The sequence below is a fragment of the Chrysemys picta genome, chromosome 1, assembly GCF_011386835.1.
Source record: "Chrysemys picta bellii isolate R12L10 chromosome 1, ASM1138683v2, whole genome shotgun sequence".
Lineage (NCBI taxonomy): Eukaryota > Metazoa > Chordata > Testudines > Emydidae > Chrysemys > Chrysemys picta.
In genome coordinates this window covers 52,222,851-52,242,549 of record NC_088791.1, presented here as the reverse complement: position 1 = coordinate 52,242,549, position 19,699 = coordinate 52,222,851, and the positions used below count along the sequence as shown (strand labels likewise).

General features: G+C 37.3%; 2 protein-coding genes across 5 annotated transcripts in view; one reads left to right on the top strand and one right to left on the bottom strand.

Moving 5' to 3' along the window:
- IMMP2L (inner mitochondrial membrane peptidase subunit 2) overlaps positions 1 to 19,699 on the bottom strand; it is an 841,928-nt gene that overhangs the window by 407,354 nt on the left and 414,875 nt on the right. The window lies entirely within an intron of this gene.
- LRRN3 (leucine rich repeat neuronal 3) overlaps positions 1 to 19,699 on the top strand; it is a 51,052-nt gene that overhangs the window by 28,012 nt on the left and 3,341 nt on the right. The window lies entirely within an intron of this gene.

The following is a 19,699-nucleotide window of genomic DNA, read 5'->3' as shown; positions in this document are numbered from 1 at the left end:
GGCAAGAGGAATGGGCTGGAGTACAGAACCTGACCGAACCGGTGTGACAGGAGTTGCTGCTGCGGAATAAGTGTGGAGCAGGCTCCACTCTGCAAATCCCAGTCCCTCATGGCCTCCGACCCCCCCAGTGGGCTGGACTTGACATGCACCATGTGGCCCCCTCACTTTAAATGGTACCCCATGACTTTACACATCATTTTTGCTCTAAATTCCATGACTTTTACTAAATTTACCATAACTGGTCTGTGATTTTTGATAAAAAATGCTGGGACAAATCTGCAGTTCTACCAAGAGTACATATCATGAAAAATGAATTGTAAATCAATCAATCACAGAGTTGAAGCAGACAGCTTGTGAACAATGTATTGGCTGAAGTATGTTTGCATAAACCATTTGGACAAATGCAAATATGAGTAAAAACCATAACATGGTTACAAATAGTTTGCTAACTGAAAAAAAGAGCTAATTTTGTTGGATAATTTCTTCACGGTGAATTTAGAGTAGCTCAACCTCTGGAAGACATAGTAACTTGAAACAAGAAGAAGGTCAAATAAAATAGCTGAATAAGATCAATCATAAATAGCTGAACAAGATCACTCATACCTAAAGTCAAACCTAACTCAGTTTACTCAGACAAGTTGTTCTGCTGATGGACAGGAGAATTTGACCAATTATGTGGAAACAGAAAATAAAAATGGAGAAATGAGGCGTGGCACAATGCTTTGAAATAATCCATGCTCCTTGACATTTCTATAAGAAGTGGTCCTTTGACATGAACAAATAGTCATTACTGGTGTCCCAACATTCTATTTAGATCCACTACCTCGCTTCACCTGTACAAGCACAAACAGAAGGAATAACCTGAATGGCTAATCTCTCTCACGTCACCCACAATAATCAACAAGATTGTTCACTTTAACATCCCCACTCCCACTACTAAACATATGAGGTCATTTCATACAACACCAGACTCAGAATCCTTAGTAGACTTCCTTGCTATTGATTTGTAGTAAGGGCCATATTTTCAAACTTAGGTACATGCAACTACGCACATACATTTGTCCATGCCTGATATATGCATGGGCATGCAATACCCAGCTGGCTATGTACATGCACAAAAACCTTATTTGTGTGCCTAGGTATTTGCATCATATGTTAAGATGACACGAATGTGTAAGTGCACTTAAGTGCACAAATTTGGAGAATATATCCCTAAATCTTGAACAAACTGATAACACAATGGGTCACAGGTAACTTATTAACAGTAAAATACTGTACAAAACTATGTAAGAACATGCACATTAAGCCCAAGTTAAAATTTATACTACAGATCACGCTCAGACATTGTGTACAAAATGCAGAAAGAGTAAAAATGATAAATGCTGGAACAGCTGAGAATCAAATACAAATTTATTATATGGATATGTCCTCGGCCTTTCAGGGAACAAATTAAATTAAAGTGATCCTGGCCAGTGACATTGCTAGTGAGCCAAATCATCTAATATTAAGGGATTTGAGTGATCCTGTCAATTTAAACAAAGCTCAGAAAAAAATCCTTTTAAGAGCAAGTACTAAAAGGATTATACTTAAAAAAAAAAAGAAAAAGAAATTGGCTGTAAGTCTGAACATCACAGAGAGGTACAATGGGTTAAGTGAGTTAGCAAACTTGGACTCAAATTACTTTTAGTTTAAAAGGAAAGCAAGAAGACTTTAAGGAGATTCAGTCAATGGTTCTGGAAGTGTATGATTAATTCACCTTCAATACCAAATCTAGAAAAGTAATATTGGATTTGGTTATATGTGCAATATAGTATATTTATCCTTCCTCTTTTGCTCTTTTTTTAAAATAAAAAGGATTTGCATTCTAATGTATCTGCTCCTGGGACAATACGAAAGGAACCATAATAATCCCATATTGTGGATTAGAGCTGACAAAGAGTTTGAATATATTCATATAGGCATGAAATGACAATAACTTCAGATTTGGAAACATCATTTGTTTTGCTAATCATGTACAAAAATCAACTTAACATGTAATATTATTAATGAAGTGCTCAGTTGAGCAAAAACTATAATTAAAAATAAATACAAATCAAAATTCTTTCTGGAATTAGAAATGACAGTATCTCTACCAGCTGGTAATTTATGAGCATGCATAAATCACTCCAACTAATATAAAATACTGCAGAGACCAGAACTTACATTTCCCATTCTTTGCAAAGAATATTCTAATGAGTAATTTCTGCTTTGCAAATTATCACTTGTCAATTTTAGCATCCCTTAACTGTCTTTTCATCAATCCACTTCTTCACAATGCCTAAAGTGAAGTTAAAAATATCTATTTATGTTTAACAGCCCATTATCCTGTGGCTCAGGATAAAATTAATCACCCCAAATTATAAAGTAAAAGAAATTGGACCTAAATTACAGGGGGGAAAATACATGTCCTATAAAACATTATCTTTCATCCACTATTTTTTTAACACATCAAAATGAATTTAATAGTGCTATTTGGTGGACATTTCCACTTATCGTTAGGCCAAAAGATATAAATTCTTCAATTTACATTCCTTAAATTGTGAAGAATATTGAGACAAAACATTAAGGGATGTTGATTCTGTTGATACATATTATAGTCACAATGCCTTTTTAAGTATCAGAGGGGTAGCCGTGTTAGTCTGAATCTGTAAAAAGCAACAGAGGGTCCTGTGGCACTTTTAAGACTAACAGAAGTATTGGGAGCATAAGCTTTCGTGGGTAAGAACCTCACTTCTTCAGATGCAAGTAATGGAAATTTCCAGAGGCAGGTATAAATCAGTATGGAGATAACGAGGTTAGTTCAGTCAGGGAGGGTGAGGTGCTCTGCTAGCAGTTGAGGTGTGAACACCAAGGGAGGAGAAACTGCTTCTGTAATTGGAGAGCCATCAGCTCTCGTCCACTCACGCCCTTTCTCTACCTATGCTACATTGATGACATCTTCATCATCTGGACCCATGGGAAGGAGACCCTGGAAGAATTCCACCATGATTTCATCAGCTTCCACCCCACCATCAACCTCACCCTGGACCAATCTACACGGGAGGTCCACTTCCTAGACACCACAGTACAAATAAGCGATGGCCACGTTAACACCACCCTATACCGAAAACCCACCGACCGCTACGCCTACCTTCATGCCTCCAGCTTCCACCCCGGACACACCACACGATCCATCATCTACAGCCAAGCGCTGAGGTACAACCGCATCTGTTCCAACCCCTCAGACAGAGGCCAACACCTACAAATCTTCACCAAGCATTCTCAAAACTATGATACCCACACAAGGAAATAAAGAAACAAATCAACAGAGCCAGACGTGTACCCAGAAGCCTCCTGCTACAAGACAGGCCCAAAAAAGAAACCAACAGAACTCCACTGGTCATCACCTACAGTCCTCAGCTTAAAGCTCTCCAACGCATCATCAGTGATCTACAACCCATTCTGGACAATGATCCCTCACTTTCACAGACCTTGGGAGGCAGGCCAGTCCTCGCCCACAGACAACCCGCCAACCTTAAGCATATTCTCACCAGCAACCACGCACCGCACCATAACAACTCTAACTCAGGAACCAACCCATGCAACAAACCTCGATGCCAACTCTGCCCACATATCTACACCAGCAACACCATCACAGGACCTAACCAGATCAGCTATAACATCACCGGCTCATTCACCTGCACGTCCACCAATGTTATATATGCCATCATGTGCCAGCAATGCCCCTCTGCTATGTACATTGGCCAAACTGGACAGTCACTACGCAAGAGGATAAATGGATACAAGTCAGATATCAGGAATGGCAATACACAAAAACCTGTAGGAGAACACTTCAACCTCCCTGGCCACACAATAGCAGATGTAAAGGTAGCCATCTTACAGCAAAAAAACTTCAGGACCAGACTCCAAAGAGAAACTGCTGAGCTCCAGTTCATTTGCAAATTTGACACCATCAGATCAGGATTAAACAAAGACTGTGAATGGCTATCCAACTACAGAAGCAGTTTCTCCTCCCTTGGTGTTCATACCTCAACTGCTAGCAGAGCACCTCACCCTCCCTGATTGAACTAACCTTGTTATCTCCATACTGATTTATACCTGCCTCTGGAAATTTCCATTACTTGCATCTGAAGAAGTGAGGTTCTTACCCACAAAAGCTTATGCTCCCAATACTTCTGTTAGTCTTAAAGGTGCCACAGGACCCTCTGTTGCTTTTTACAATGCCTTTTTAGGATTTTAAGGGTTTTCCAATTTAAAGCAACACAGTATGCACTGGAGATGATTTCTCTCTTTAAAGAAAAAGATATTTAACTCTCATATACCTCTCTCTAAAAATGACTCAAACTGGCAGTACATCCATTACTGAAACGGAAAATAACTAAATATGTAGGGCCTGAAAGCCGTTCCAGACATTAAAAACATTGACAATATAAAATAAATTAAATGAACATGAGACAAACAGTCAAATAATAAATACATCTTTAGCCATCTTTTAAACCTAAACCCTAGTCTTTGAAAAAATATACAAGTGAAGTAATAAACAAAATAAAGTCAGATTTTGCTATGGTGGCTACTTTATTATAGTGCCTAAGGATCTGTGTTTGGCTGAGTGATAAATCAAAATTCAGAAGTGAATATATTTAGGGGGAAATGTGATGTGATAAACACAAATCAAATAACCAAATTAAATGACTCTTTTTTTCCTCCATCTATAATGCAGCTACCTGAGGGCATCCAATTCTAGATGTTAGGTGCATGTTTATCATTCATGTTTTAGGAGCCATAAAGAGGAAAACATCAAATATACTTCTTGTCAGCCACTGTTTGAAACTAACTGGACTATTTTAACAGCCAGAAGCACTTCATTTCTCCTGTATGGATTTGGTGCCTTTATATAATCATGCCCAAAGTGGCTCTCTTATCTTTAGTGCTGGCCATCTGCTTCAAGCATCTGGTAACTGGGTACAATCACCCACACCCAGAACTAGACTGTTTCCCTGCCGATTACTTGCTTGGTAACGACCAATAAATGCTTTCCAATACCGATATAATGACTGGCAAAGGAAGGTTGAACCTCTATGGATGCATCTAAGTTAAAATAAACCATAATTGTCTCAATCCACAGTTGTTTGCAGTGTAATTGTAGCCATGTTGGTCCCGGACCTGAAAAAGAGCTCTGTGTAAGCTCAAAATCTTGTTTCTTTCACCAACAGAAATTGGTCCAATAACAGACCCACACAATCCACAGTACTATATCTGGCATAATTGTTCTGTAGCCTTTACTGATTACATAGAGAAGTCAGTTGGATAGTAAAACATTCATACAGCACACCATTGTTAACATAACTTAACATAACATGCTTAGAGAAGAAAACCAAAGTTATAAGTATTCTCCTTCCAAAGTGTTTCTTGAACATTCTGACTATTTTTCTTTGAACTTCTTAGAAAATATGTTTTTATACAACACTGTACATGCTTCACTTTCATGCTTAGGTAAATGTATATATGAAAAAATATTAACATTTTTATTGCAAGTCCTTTAGGAATCAATATAGGTAATGCATTACTGACAAAAATTATACATAACAGTATCATGCATTCACCATATGATATTTAAATCAGGAATCACATAAGCTAATCACATTTCAAATTCATTTGAAAGTTTCTTTTATAATTAGTCCAAAATGATGCAATTCACTAAACAGAGTCTAATCACTACAGACTGTAAGTAAACTGCAGAGAATGAGCATAAATGAAAAAATTGTATCTTGTCCACAATTTATTTCTAATTTAATTAAAGCCTATGATTTTTAACATGATCCTATCATTTTACATTTTATCGCCATTCATTTAAATACCGCACCTGCCAGATTGTTTTGTACACTTTACACTGGGATCGTTAAAGAAATGTAGCTGATCAAAATTCACTAAAAGAGGTGGTTTTGTAGTGTTGAAATAAAGATTTCCCTCTAGAAAATATCCTTTAAGGAATTCTTCTCCTTTCTCCCCTTATTTTGCTAATCACTCAGACAAATGGTCAGAAATGCCTAATGGATAGAAAATATCCAATTAAATCCGAAAAGCATATAAGACAGACATCTACACAGAGGAAATCTGAAATGTTGGAAAAACTAATCCAGGATTCTCCTGGCAATGAACTCACATAGTAGTTTACTACTGTAGTAGTTTGCTATGGTAAAATCAAATACTGTGGCTAGCAGGACACCTTATCCTACCTGCTTCCTGCAGGCAAGTGCCCACATGTCTAATTGCCACTTACCTGGTCCAGCTTTTACCAGCCACTGGTAACCTACTTCAAAATAAGTGAGGAGAGGATGTTCCATATTAAAGCTCCTCAACTACTTAAGAAAGGTCTTTTATCAACTGCGTATCCAAGTCTTTTGGAATGTTTTTCCAACAGAACACATGCAATCAATTCTCTGAGATAGTAAACGTTCATGTACACTGCATGTCACTCTGCGGCATTTCTAACAGAGAATACGAATATCATGTTATTTATTTTCCACTGCTATACATTTTATTTACTATAATACTTTTCAAAACACTACAAGAAATCCTAAGTGAATGGACATAATTTCTGATATAGGTTCCTGATATACCACTGCCTTATTCTAGTTCTATGCCTGTCCACAGATATCAGTTGATTTAGTCCAGCATACAGTGAAGGTCAACACATTCGTGAATCGGATCCAACTAACAGAAAAGAAACTGTAGGCCTCTTTAAAACTGTAAATTCCTATACATCTGTTTTCCAGAAACTATCTTTATTTTTAGATTAAAGGAAATCTAAAGTGCATGAGAAGCCTACAGGTATAAAGTATTTTTATGATGCAAGAATTCCTCTGATTGTTTTCAAATGAGAGAGTTTATCCTGTCTTATTCGCATATAAAACATTTTAAGCCTTTGGCTTTCCCTTAGGCAAAATCTAGGCCAGGGAAGGAAAGAGAAAGAAAGAGGATGAAGTAAGAGGGTAACAAAGTAAGACTAAACATACATGCTGAAGTAACAATTCACCCACGGTAAATTGCTTCCAGTATAAGAACATAAGAACGGCCATACTGGGTCAGACCAAAGGTCCATCCAGCCCAGTATCCTGTCTACTGACAGAGGCCAATGGCAGGTGCCCCAGAGGGAGTGAACCTAACAGGTAATGATCAAGTGATCTCTCTCCTGCCATCCATCTCCACCCTCTGACAAACAGAGGCTAGGGACACCATTCCTTACCCATCCTGGCTAATAGCCATTAATGGTCTTAACCTCCATGAATTTATCCAGTTCTCTTTTAAACCCTGTTATAGTCCTAGCCTTCACAACCTCCTCAGGCAAGGAGTTCCACAAGTTGACTGTGCGCTGTGTGAATAACTTCCTTTTATTTGTTTTAAACCTGCTGCCCATTAATTTCATTTGGTGGCCCCTAGTTCTTATATTATGGGAACAAGTAAATAACTGTTCCTTATTCACTTTCTTCACACCACTCATGATTTTATATACCTCTATCATATCCCCCCTTAGTCTCCTCTTTTCCAAGCTGAAAAGTCCTAGCCTCTTTAATCTCTCCTCATATGGGACCCGTTCCACACCCCTAATCATTTTAGTTGCCTTCTCTGAACCTTTTCTAATGCCAGTATACCTTTTTTGAGATGAGGAGACCACATCTGTACGCAGTATTCAAGACGTGGGCATACCATGGATTTATATAAGGGCAATAAGATATTCTCCATCTTATTCTCTATCCCTTTTTGAGTGATTCCTAACATACTGTTTGCTTTTTTGACTGCCGCTGCACACTGTGTGGACGTCTTCAGAGAACTATCCACAATGACTCCAAGATCTCTTTCCTGATTCGTTGTAGCTAAATTAGCCCCATCATATTGTATGTATGGTTGCGATTATTTTTTCAAATGTGCATTACTTTACATTTATCCACATTAAATTTCATTTGCCATCACTTAGTTTTGTGAGATCTTTTTGAAGTTCTTCACAGTCTGCTTTGGTTTTAACTATCTTGAGCAGTTTAGTATCATCTGCAAACTTTGCCACCTCACTGTTTATCTCTTTCTCCAGATCATTTATGAATAAGTTGAATAGGATTGGTCCTAGGACTGACCCACTAATTACCCCTCTCCATTCTGAAAATTTACCATTTATTCCTACCCTTTGTTCCCTGTCTTTTAGCCAGTTCTCAATCCATGAAAGGATCTTCCCTCTTATCCCATGACAACTTAACTTACGTAAGAGCCTTTGGTGAGGGACCTTGTCAAAGGCTTTCTGGAAATCTAAGTACACTATGTCCACTGGATCCCCCTTGTCCACCTGTTTGTTGACCCCCTCGAAGAACTCTAATAGATTAGTAAGACATGATTTCCCTTTACAGAAACCATGTTGACTTTTGCCCAACAATTTATGTTCTTCTATGTGTCTGACAATTTTATTCTTTACTATTGTTTCAACTAATTTGCCCGGTACTGACGTTAGACTTACAGGTCTGTAATTGCTGGGATCACCTTGAGAGCCCTTTTTAAATATTGGCGTTACATTAGCTATCTTCCAGTCACTGGGTACAGAAGCTGACATGGAGCCAACAATAAACACTAAACACAGCTAAAATTGTCAAACACGACTAATGATTTGGGGTGCCTCAATTTCGGGGTGTCCAACTAAGCCTAATTTGCAGAAGCCTAATTTGCAGAAAGTGTTGAGCACCAGCCTCTGAAAAGAAGGCACCTCTAAGGAATTTCAAGTTGAACATCTCAAAATTGAGATACCCAGAATTAACGGTCACTTCTGAAAATCTTGACCCAGGTTTTTCAAGTGAGAACATATAACAGTCCCTTTCTCCTCAACTGTTAGGATCATGGCCATAAAAAGAAGCAGGATTCTACACAAACTATTCCCACATCCAACCCTGGAGAAGAAAAGAAACCGATACAATGTAGTTAGGTTGAAATCAAGGCCTATTATAAAATATCTGTTTGAATAAAATGTCTTTTGCTGGTTTACCCTGAAATTGCATCACTTACCTTAGCACATCACAAAAATCCCTGTTCTACTTTGTATGTTAAAATCACATTCTTGCACCACATATAATTCTTCAAACGTATCAAATAAATAGGGATTTTAGTTGAAAATAAAAAGATTAACAATACTTCTCTAGTCTTAATTTTTCTTATAATATTAATAACAAGAAATATACCTAAAGAAAGTGTGTATTGTGTGTTCAAAAGGAAAAATAAGGAAGAAGCACATATTCTCAGCAATTGAACATGTGCAAAATTCCATCTATCACAACTCAGACATGCATAACTTTTCCACTTTTTATTAGAAAAATTAAACTTTGTGTAGTGCTATAATTATAATAAAGCAAGGTACAAAATCTTCCATTCCCTTGTTTCTGGTTTAGTGACACATTCAGAATTGTTGTCCAGTGAAACAACTGAAAATGTTTGTAATGGCAGGAATTGAGAAATGCCTCTTTCAATGGACATATCTGAAAGGTAGCTTTGTATATAGAGCTGTGTTTTGAAAATGCTTGCCACCTCGAAATTGGTCCTTGTGAATTGAAATGTTTGCCTTATTGCCAACAGGGCATATTAGTGTAACTGCTGCATTTTTACTTTTTATCACTCACTCTCTCTAACTGCTGAAGTGGAAAAGAAAGATTGCCAAAGCCTGACGTGCTTCTTTTCCTTTCTGTCCACTCTGACTTGGTTCTGAGCTGTCCGCTGCTCCAGTGATGAGAAACGATTTTCAGTTTATCTATTCCCTGAATGTCTTTCCCAGCTCAATCAATGGCAACGCCCCCTTGTGAATCAATGACTGAAAGTGAAACAAACCTAATTAAGGCATACCAATCATTGCCCATAGGACAGATAATTAGTCTGAAAAGGGTCACACCATTTCAAAGAGTACTGAACATATTCTTATGTTCTTATGTATATCAATCTGCTGAATACAAAGGGTTTTGCTGTCTGCTTTGCACCCCACAATTTAAGTAAATACTGAGCACTGCAAACTCTAGTTTCACAAATGAACCATTTGAAGACAGAACCTGGAATTTACCAACTTTTAAAAAAACCAACAATGTTCTTATTTGTTTCAAAAACAACAGACATAACTATAATATCTAATGGAGGAGTCTGGGTGGATTTCAACGAGTGGTAAAGGACTTCCAAAAAGGATAAGAAACCTGCCCATTAAGATTGGGAACAGGTTCAAGTTAGATACCTAAGTAAATAAAGACAATATTAAAATTATCATTAATAATTAGAGGTTTAGGCAAATAGCAGCAGACATCATGGAGGCCTCTGTTTTGGATTCTTATATGTCTGTACTGAATTAGATGAGAAAATGTTGTATATACACTAAAGGAACAGTTACTGATTACTCTATTCACTTGCATTAAGCATTCTTTATAATATAAAAGACATGAGAGATCTTCACTAGCTCATAAACAAAAAAGCTATCACAACAAAATTCCTACTTAATAGAACAGTGTAATTTTTCATTTAAATTAAATGTTGATGAAGCAGCACTACTTGAATGAGTGTGTTTTTAAGAAATTTAGCAAATGCCATATACTTTGTTCAAGGGAATAGGACAAATTCTCCTAGCCCTTTGGTTTCTCTTTGTATTTCTTATTACTACTTTTAAAATTGCAAATTTAAAATTTATCCATTTCTATTAGGGACAAATCCAAAAGCCTTTGCTCAGTTTTTATTCAGTCCTTATTCAGGAAAAACTCCTGTTGAAATGGGAGTTTTGTGTGACTATGGCTTGAATAAAACTAAGCGAGGCCTTGTGGATAATTCCCCCAAAAACTCCAGATTGGGCTGCACAAAGATCTAATTTACCAACATATTTCAGCTTCAAAAAAAACCAGAAGTAATTAATACCGAAAAATGATAATTTTAAGTAGGAAAATTTTGGTTTGGAATATTTATTGGAATTGGAGTGGGGGGGGGAGTTTACTATTATTGGCAATGTTTAAACGAGACAGGGAGTACCGGTCAAGGCGTTCAGGAGACTGTTACCTTAGAATAAAATCATCTACATATCTAATAAATTTGTATTAAGCAGGAAGCATCTAACTGCACTACAGCAAGAAAATGACAAACCTGATAATTCCTTGGTATATGAGTTTTAGTTGACAGGTAGTAGTACCGGATAATCTCTTTGCCAGAGGCATATTAGCTTTCACAAGAAATCTCCCAGTATACCTGGGTATCTATTTTCATAGTTCATACAATACTGCATATGCAATATAAACCTTGAGTAGGTACATGAAGCATAAATAATCTCTCTCTCTCTCTCTCTCTCTCTCTCTCTCTCTCTCTCTCACACACACACACACACACACACACACACACACAGAGTAATATTTTGCATACAACATTAAAGAGGCTGCATATTTTTTTTATCATTAAAAAATGAAGCCTTACAGAGTATTTACTTTCCAATATAAACACATAATGCAGTAAGGCTTCATTTTTTAAAGAAAAATGAAATTTGCACATTCTTATGTTGAATGCAAAATATCAATTTATATGCAGGTTAATTTTTTAAACAGCAAATTGCAGGTGACTTCTGACTTTGAAGTGCCTTGTATACCTCTGTTCATGGTTAGAAAATAATCACACCCAACCCCCCAACCCCAAAAAAATCAATACAACCAGTTGACATAAGGAAATTTCACAGTGGCCAGAGTAAGAAACATTTAATCTTTTACATATAATTTTAATACATAATGCATGAATGCTGCACAACTTGATTCTGTGGTTTGGTTTCATGGTATGGCACCAAAAAATCTACATTAGGAATCCAGGGATTTGCTGCTCTCCCATTTAGTATGGTATGCTGAAGTCATACATAAAAATTTAATTATATTTTAAAAAACCCACTAATCTGACACACACTTTACCACCCAAACGCCCCTGAAGTCTAGTTCTGTACATTATCTATTTCCTTCCCTCTCCCATGTTATCACCTTAGCATCTTCTCTTCTCATGATTAGTCAAGGCTCAATCCTGTAAAAGTATATACACAGGCTTAACTTGACGCATACAAATAATCCTTCTAAAATCAAGCTGACTACTCATGTATTAAAAGCAAAGCATGAATGTAAATCATTGCAGAAGCTAGATGTCAGTCAGTAGGCTCTTTGGGGCAGTGACCATGTCCTAGACATTATGATTCTGATTGTGCAAACCCTGAAGTTAATGGAGCTGCTCATGTGCATAAAGTTAAATATGTGCATAAGGGTTTCCAGGATGGGCACTAAGTAAAGCACCACGCATAGTGCTAGATAAAATATTTAATATGATACTAGTAATAAATAATAACTCAATTTCAGATACAGAAATTGCCCAGGAACATTTTCAAAGCTGTTGAAATTGTAACAGTATTCAAAACCAAAACCTCATGCCTTTTAAAATGAAACATGGTATCTGCTAAGGATGAGTTTTGTGGTTAAGACTCGGCTGAAAGTCAAGTGTTTTAGGTACTTTCCTTGACTTTGCCACAGGTGTCCTGTGTGACTTTGGTTAGAGAACAATCTTTCTGTGCCTCAATGTCCTCTACTGTACAAAAGGAATAACACCACTTATCCTAAGTGAGTCTGAACTGATGTCTGCAAAGAGAGTGGTGATCCTCAGGCGAAAGATTTTACCTACTCTAAATGAAAAGTATTCATATTTATAATAAAACACAAAGAGAGGTTTTTGGTTCCCCCTTCCAGATATGGCTGGGTTTTTCGTAAAAGTCTAAGTGAGTTAGACCAACAACTCCCACTGAATTCCAATGGGAGTTGGGCGCCTAACTCACTTTGGCTGGGAGTTTCAAAGGAGTCTGTGTGGCCTAGGTGCCCAACTCATTAAATCTCAGTGAAAGCTGGGTGCCATACTCACTTAGTCTCCTTTGACGTCCTCAATCACAGTATTCATACCATTGCCTTTTTAACCCCAGTATAGAGCAATTAACTATCTAGTGTAAAAAGTTCAAATAAGCTATCAACAAAAAGATTGTTTTACTGAGTGCTTGCTTGGCCTGAGCATAGGGATGAGTGTATATTTTAAAAGCAACTGTAAGTGTTACTAAAGGAGACAAACATTTTTAAAACTTTCTCAGACAGACCAAAGGGAAGTGGTACTTGAATTTGTACTCTTCACTGAATCACAACAAAGAAACTAGTCCTTGGCTTACCTCCCACACAGGTTTTTAGAAATCAATCAGTTGTGTCAGACTCTAGTAGAACAATGTAAATTAGATTTCCTGCAATTCATATACAAGTGATAGAGCTGTTTGTAACAACACATGGAACAAACAAACAAATGCTAAAACACAATAGTTGCTTTCAAATGACAAGTTAAAGAATTAGCCATACAAAAGATAAGAGTAAAATCTAGTCCCCCTAGTTTGTATCTTGTTTTTTAATTTTATCACCTACACTAACTGTAGGAGTATAATTATCTTTGGCGGAAATGAATGAACTTGGCTTGACTCAATGATTATCAACAGCACTGATTTGGCCCAGTTCTGAGGTCACTTAGGGCAGGTCTACACTACTGCTTATGGCAATATAACTTAGGTTGCTCAGGGGTGTGAAAAAGCCACCCCCACAAGTGACACAAGTTACACCAACCTAAGCGCTGGTGTGTACAGCACTATGTCTTTGGGAGATGCTCTCTCACCGACATAGCTATTACCTCTCACAGAGGTGAAGTAATTATGCTGACGGGAGAGCTCTCTCCCATCAGCATAGAGCATCTTCACCAGATGCGCTGCAGTGTAGAGTAGCCCTTATAAAAAGGTTTGAATTCCACAGAAATTATTGTAATAAAATACCCTACGTAGAATACCAGAAATCAATGGAAAGTTTGCCCAAGCAGGGACTTTAGGATTGGGCCCATCTTTTTAACCTTGCTTTTAACATAGGGAGTTGTGTCTATGCATAGTTTGGTTATAAGGATGTGGCACTGCAAACTGATCCCTGCAGATGGACCATTAGTAAATGGGGCAGCACACAGAAACAGGGGTTTGCATGCAAGGATCAGCTTGCGGGATTGGGACCTAACAGTCTGGGAGTAGGTATAATGCCAGGGGCAAGTTAATGAGAGAAAGGTAAGGGAGGTGTCATTTGATTTGTAAAAATCAACAGAATCATAATTTCAATGGTGTTACCCTCTGCAGCATGATGGGCGGAACTCGCTCCCTCCCACTCCCGGCTCCCAACTCCTCTGGTTGATAGAAATTTTGATAATATAATGTCAATTGAAATGAGTCAAGTTGGGCTTCATTCAAAAGCTATTTCCTCCCACAAACACAATAGTGCTAAACATGACAAACCTAGAACAATTATGTAAATATATCTTTGAGAAAATGTTTTAAAGTATAATTTTTAAAAAGGTGATTTTTAACACAAGCATGTCAAACATGCAGCCCTTGCAAAGTTAAATTGTGGCCCTCAACTGACAGTGTGTTATCAGCTAATACTTAGAATATGGTATTTTATTAATTTTTTTAATGTTACAGATAAATGGAAGGAGTGCTTCAAGTTGGTTTGCCATCTTTGGCAAAAAAAAAAAAAAAAGCAGTTCAGTGGTACTGATTATCAGCTTTGTTTATTATAACAAAAGAGTTGTAATGAGGGACTGGTTAAGATGTCAGCATCCAGACAGAAATTACTGGAATCCATCTGCAAACAGTATGCACAGAATTACATTACATACATTACCAAACAATGAATTACAATCCCAAAGTAATTTGTTACAAAGTCCTTATTTTTACTTTGATCTTAGTCATTTTTAGGCATCAATGGGGACACAAAGAGTATTGACTAGTAATTGGATCTTTGGAGAATACTAGAGCAGAGAACCTGGTTTTAGACAATGATTAGTAGCACCTTACCGTATGTTGGCAGATGTTTTCCAAGAAGCAGACAAACAGAGAAAAACTGCCATTGACAAGGGGTGCATTTACCAATGGCAATTTATCAAGCAATGTATTGGCTACAAGCTATAAGATATATACCCGTAAAATGAATTTGGCAAGGTTGGAGAGGAATTACATCAAGCATCAGGAAAGCGTTGAAGAGCCAGGACATGTGCCAGCTGGAAGACTTCTTTTGCTTTGAAAATAATTTTTAGCTTTAGATTTAAGCAATTATTCTGTGATGATTGCCTAGTAACTCACTGAAATAAAAGTCTGATTCTTTCCTTTTGAAAAGGAAAATGGGTTGTCAAAAGGTTGCCAGTTCCCTTCTGTGCTCTTCATTCATACAAATCCCTAGAACATGAGAACAGAGCAATGAAAGTCATTGGGGGGGGGGGCTAGTTTGAAGGCCATTACACAGCTTCCAAATACTCTCTCCCGATTTTTCCTGACAACCCCAGAACACTATCGAATTTCAAACAAAACATTAAGTATGGCTGGGATGACTTCCCCAGAAGTAATCAAGCACCATCTAGACTCACTACGTTTATTAAATGCAAAAAGAGGCAATTTTAAAGCTAGAGGATGAGCTTACTTGCACTGACAACCCATTCATGTATGATGGACTGGAGCTCATGAATATCATGACGAAAGCAGTCTTCAGTGATGAGCTAGCTAAAATTGTCAGTCAAATGGCTACTTTGGGTCATGACTTATATGAAGCCTTCAAAACTCACAGAATTATACAAAGCTCCATCAATCTGTGGGCTCCAATCAAAAAGAATATACTAAAGTTGTGCTCAAATACAAAGAAGAATGTCAGAGTGAAGGTAGCAGGAACAATTACAGAGCTAACCACAGACTAGTCATTGTTTGTTCTTCTCCTGATCAGGTTGAGATCTCAGCATGATGTTGATCTACGTGAAACTTTGAGAAAGTACAAGTTATCCATGGAAACAATTGATATTCCAATGCAATGGAACAATGCCTATGTTCCAGGCCAAAAGAAAACTAATTCACATACATACTTTTGTTAATCCAGTACCTGATGCATGAGGGTAATTTATGCCAGCAGAGGCCTTTCAGTGTAGCAATCATAAATGGTACACTTGAAGTACGAGCTCTTGAAAAACCAGAAAATGTTAATACCTGCCAAGACTTGGCTGAACACTTCATTATGAGGCTACAGAGAAAATACGGGACCAATGACAAAGTCCACCTTGTGTTTGACATGTATGCAGAGGAATCAATTAAAAATATTATCAAAAAGAAGAGATTCCATGGTATTGCACCTGTCCTGTACAAAATCATTGACTCCATGAACATCTCCAGTGTCACAATTAAGAAGTCACTGTCTGATACTCCAATGTAGGACTAGTTAATTGCATACATTGAAGGAAAAAGCTCCAACATGAGAAAAATTGCTCACAGAATTTCATTGTTGCATGGCATAATGAAGCTGCTACCTCTCACTGGTAAGTGGAGTTTCTTCATAATTCCCAGGAGGAGCTGACACTAAAATTATCTTGCATGCCATCATTGCCACAAAGAAAGGTGCTACTAAACTCTAGATCTTTTCACAAGACATAGATGTTCCAATGCTAGACACTACCCAAGACTTCATTAATATTCTGTTGTAGTGCCTGCTGCTGGGGAACTGAATCATTTTATATTCCTCAGAGATGTGTTCCTATCATTTGGACCATTCAAAGCACTACCAGGTTTTCATGCCCTGTCAAGATGTGACACTAGTGGAAGGAAGTTATCTTACTGCAAGGCCTTTGATTCAGCCTCCGAAGATTCTCTCCTTGTTCTGAAGGTGCTTGGAATAGCTGAGACAGACACTGATGAGGTAATAAAGGCACTGGAGGCATTCATATGCCAAGTTTACCATATGAAGACCAATATTATGACACTTGTAGAGCTACTTTGGTGGATGTTTTCCAAGAAGTATCTGGAGAAAAACTGCCACTGGTAAAGGGTGCATTTATACCTGCTATCAGGAGGGCAAATTATCAAGCAATATAGTGTCTCCAGATGATCAAGCACATCCAAAACTACTCCCCCTGCCCCTAGGGTATGGAAGGGTCTTGCAGGATGGATTGATCATAGCAGTTATGTGTGAAATACCATGCACTCCTTAAACAATCCTTCAGTTAATAAAATGCTCTTGTGCAAAAACCTGATGCTTACCACTCTACAAATATTTGGCCAGCAGCCCACCTTGCATGAAGATGCGCAAGTGTGCCATGGATGAGGATCAGTGTGACAACATGTCTAGCAGTGGTGCCCTAGCTGGAAACAACACTGATGATGACTTTGATGAATAAATGTTTTCAGTCCTACGAGGCTAGGTGTCTTCTTGAAGATTTCCAAAGATCAGTCTTTTTTTTTAAGTGGGCAATGCATCCCTATGTTAAAGTATAATTAAAAGTGTTCATTTTTAAACATTTTCTCTAATATATATCTACGTACTTGTTTTAGGTTTGTCATGCTTTATACCATGGTGCTCATGGGAGAAGGGTATCATTCAAAAACCCTAACTCAACACATTTCTGACAACATTGTATTATCAAAATTTCCACCAACCAGAAGAGCTGGAGCTGAAGGGGGAGTGGGCAGTGCCACCCCCTATCATGCCACAGAGGGTCACACCATTGAAATTATGATTCTGTAGATTTTTATGAATCAAATGATATCTCCTTTACCTTTCTGTCACTAACTTGCCCACAGAATGACATTTTATTCCATTATGCTTCCAGACTATAAATTAGTAATGTGAAGATTTGCCTAGGCAGTGCGCAGTAGCAGGGTACACATGGAGACTTCGTTTGTGGCATGCTGGTGCACTCTATATTTAACTACCCAGCTTTTCACATGCTAACTCTCCATCTAGATAAGCCCATAGTTACAAGAACTAACTGACTAGCCATATGTTTATTTCTTTGTAAATCTAACGTTTACCTCATTTCAAGAAATGAAGGAACAGATTATATTTTGATTATTTTATTTTGTACCAGTGTTTCTTTGCATTTCAGGATGATCTGAACCATTGCCGTAAAATGTAATATAAAACTGCAAAGCAGCAGACTGTTTTCTATATGTTTAGCTCACACATTTTCTGTTCATTTTATTAATATAGTTATATTGTAAAGTTAAGTGATGAAAAAGCTTTACATGTATTCAAAGAGCAGACCTCAAAAACTTGGCAAATATCTTAGATAATTATTTGCAGTTATTTAACCATGGTATTTACAGTAATCAACGTATTTGCTGGACTAAGTGTGAGGAAGTTGAAGAGGATGCTGAAGATACTAAATCAACCTTATCTATTTATCTTAAATAAAACTGACAACTTTTTAAGAGCCACCATTGTACCACAAAAAAAAAATCACATATATTTGTTAATGCAAGCAACTAAAATTATATACAGTATTGAATGGATAAGATGCAAATAAGAAACAGAAAGCAAATATTTTAAAACAAAGATAATATAGGTATTAACTTAGAACTTAAGTAAGTGAATTGGACACAAGATCAATAGGCATTCCTTCTAAAGCAGAAAAAGGAAAGGATGGAGAAACCGCAATATGCCGCTCTTGCTTACTTCAGCAATTTTAATTTGAGATAGCTTTTATCACTAGCAGAACACATACTAGTTATCTGTAATGTGTAAGTCAGTTTTATAGATAAGGACTTAGTGCCAACAAATAGCGGGAAAACAGCCAAATCAGATGCTAGTTCAGATTTTATATGCTTTACATCTCTGAAGACAGGAACCTTTTGGCAAGTGTGTAGTGTTTCCATCTGTCCATACCAGTGACATTTCAAAATGCATTTATCAATATCAATGAAGCATTGACCTTACCTTAGTGTTTGTAAACTATGCCACTGTGAATTTTAATACTAGAAGTAAAAGGCAAAGTGAGAAATAAATGTATAAAGTATGGTTGATTCCACAGACACACACTGTATGGTGAGCTTTGGTACACAGTCTGCTGTTTTGAAATAAATGCAGTAGTGTGTCCCATTTCATGCATAAAGACATCAAAACTTTCTCACAATATAGTTTTGAATGTGCTCAAAGCAGTTTCTTTAAGAGGGAAAGAGCTGCAGACAGGATATATTTTAAAGTATGATTCTACAAGATGATAAGCACATCTCAGAAGGCGGTGAGAGCCCTCAGTACCCACTGAAGTCAGTGAGGACTGCAGAGACTCGGCACCTTAATGGAGGAGCTCAGACTCTGAGTTGAAAGCATTATCAGCTAAGTGTGCTTTTTTTTTCCTGACTGCAATAAAGGCACTTTCCCTTTGTTATCCTAATGCAATGTTAGATTTTTCAAGTAAAAATAAGACAGACAGTAATTAGATTGAATTTCCAATATGACAAACAATTTATTATAAGGTACACTTTCCCCTCCAATGACATCTTTAAAAATTCAAGCTTGCTCCCAGAATAGCAGCTATAAAAGGAATTAGGAAAAGATAAAACCTGGGGATTATCAATTTTGTATGTTACTGTATAAATATCTCATGGGCAAGTCTCAGGATGCACTCATTTTGGGTGTATATTAATGCAACTGTTCCTTTTTCCTTGATTACATATACATTATGTTCTTTATATTTATAAACTCTGTGTTCAAAGAGTAAAAATTCATACTCTGCAAAAATTAGCTCAGTGGTTAAGTTTTCAAAGCCAATATAGCAGAGT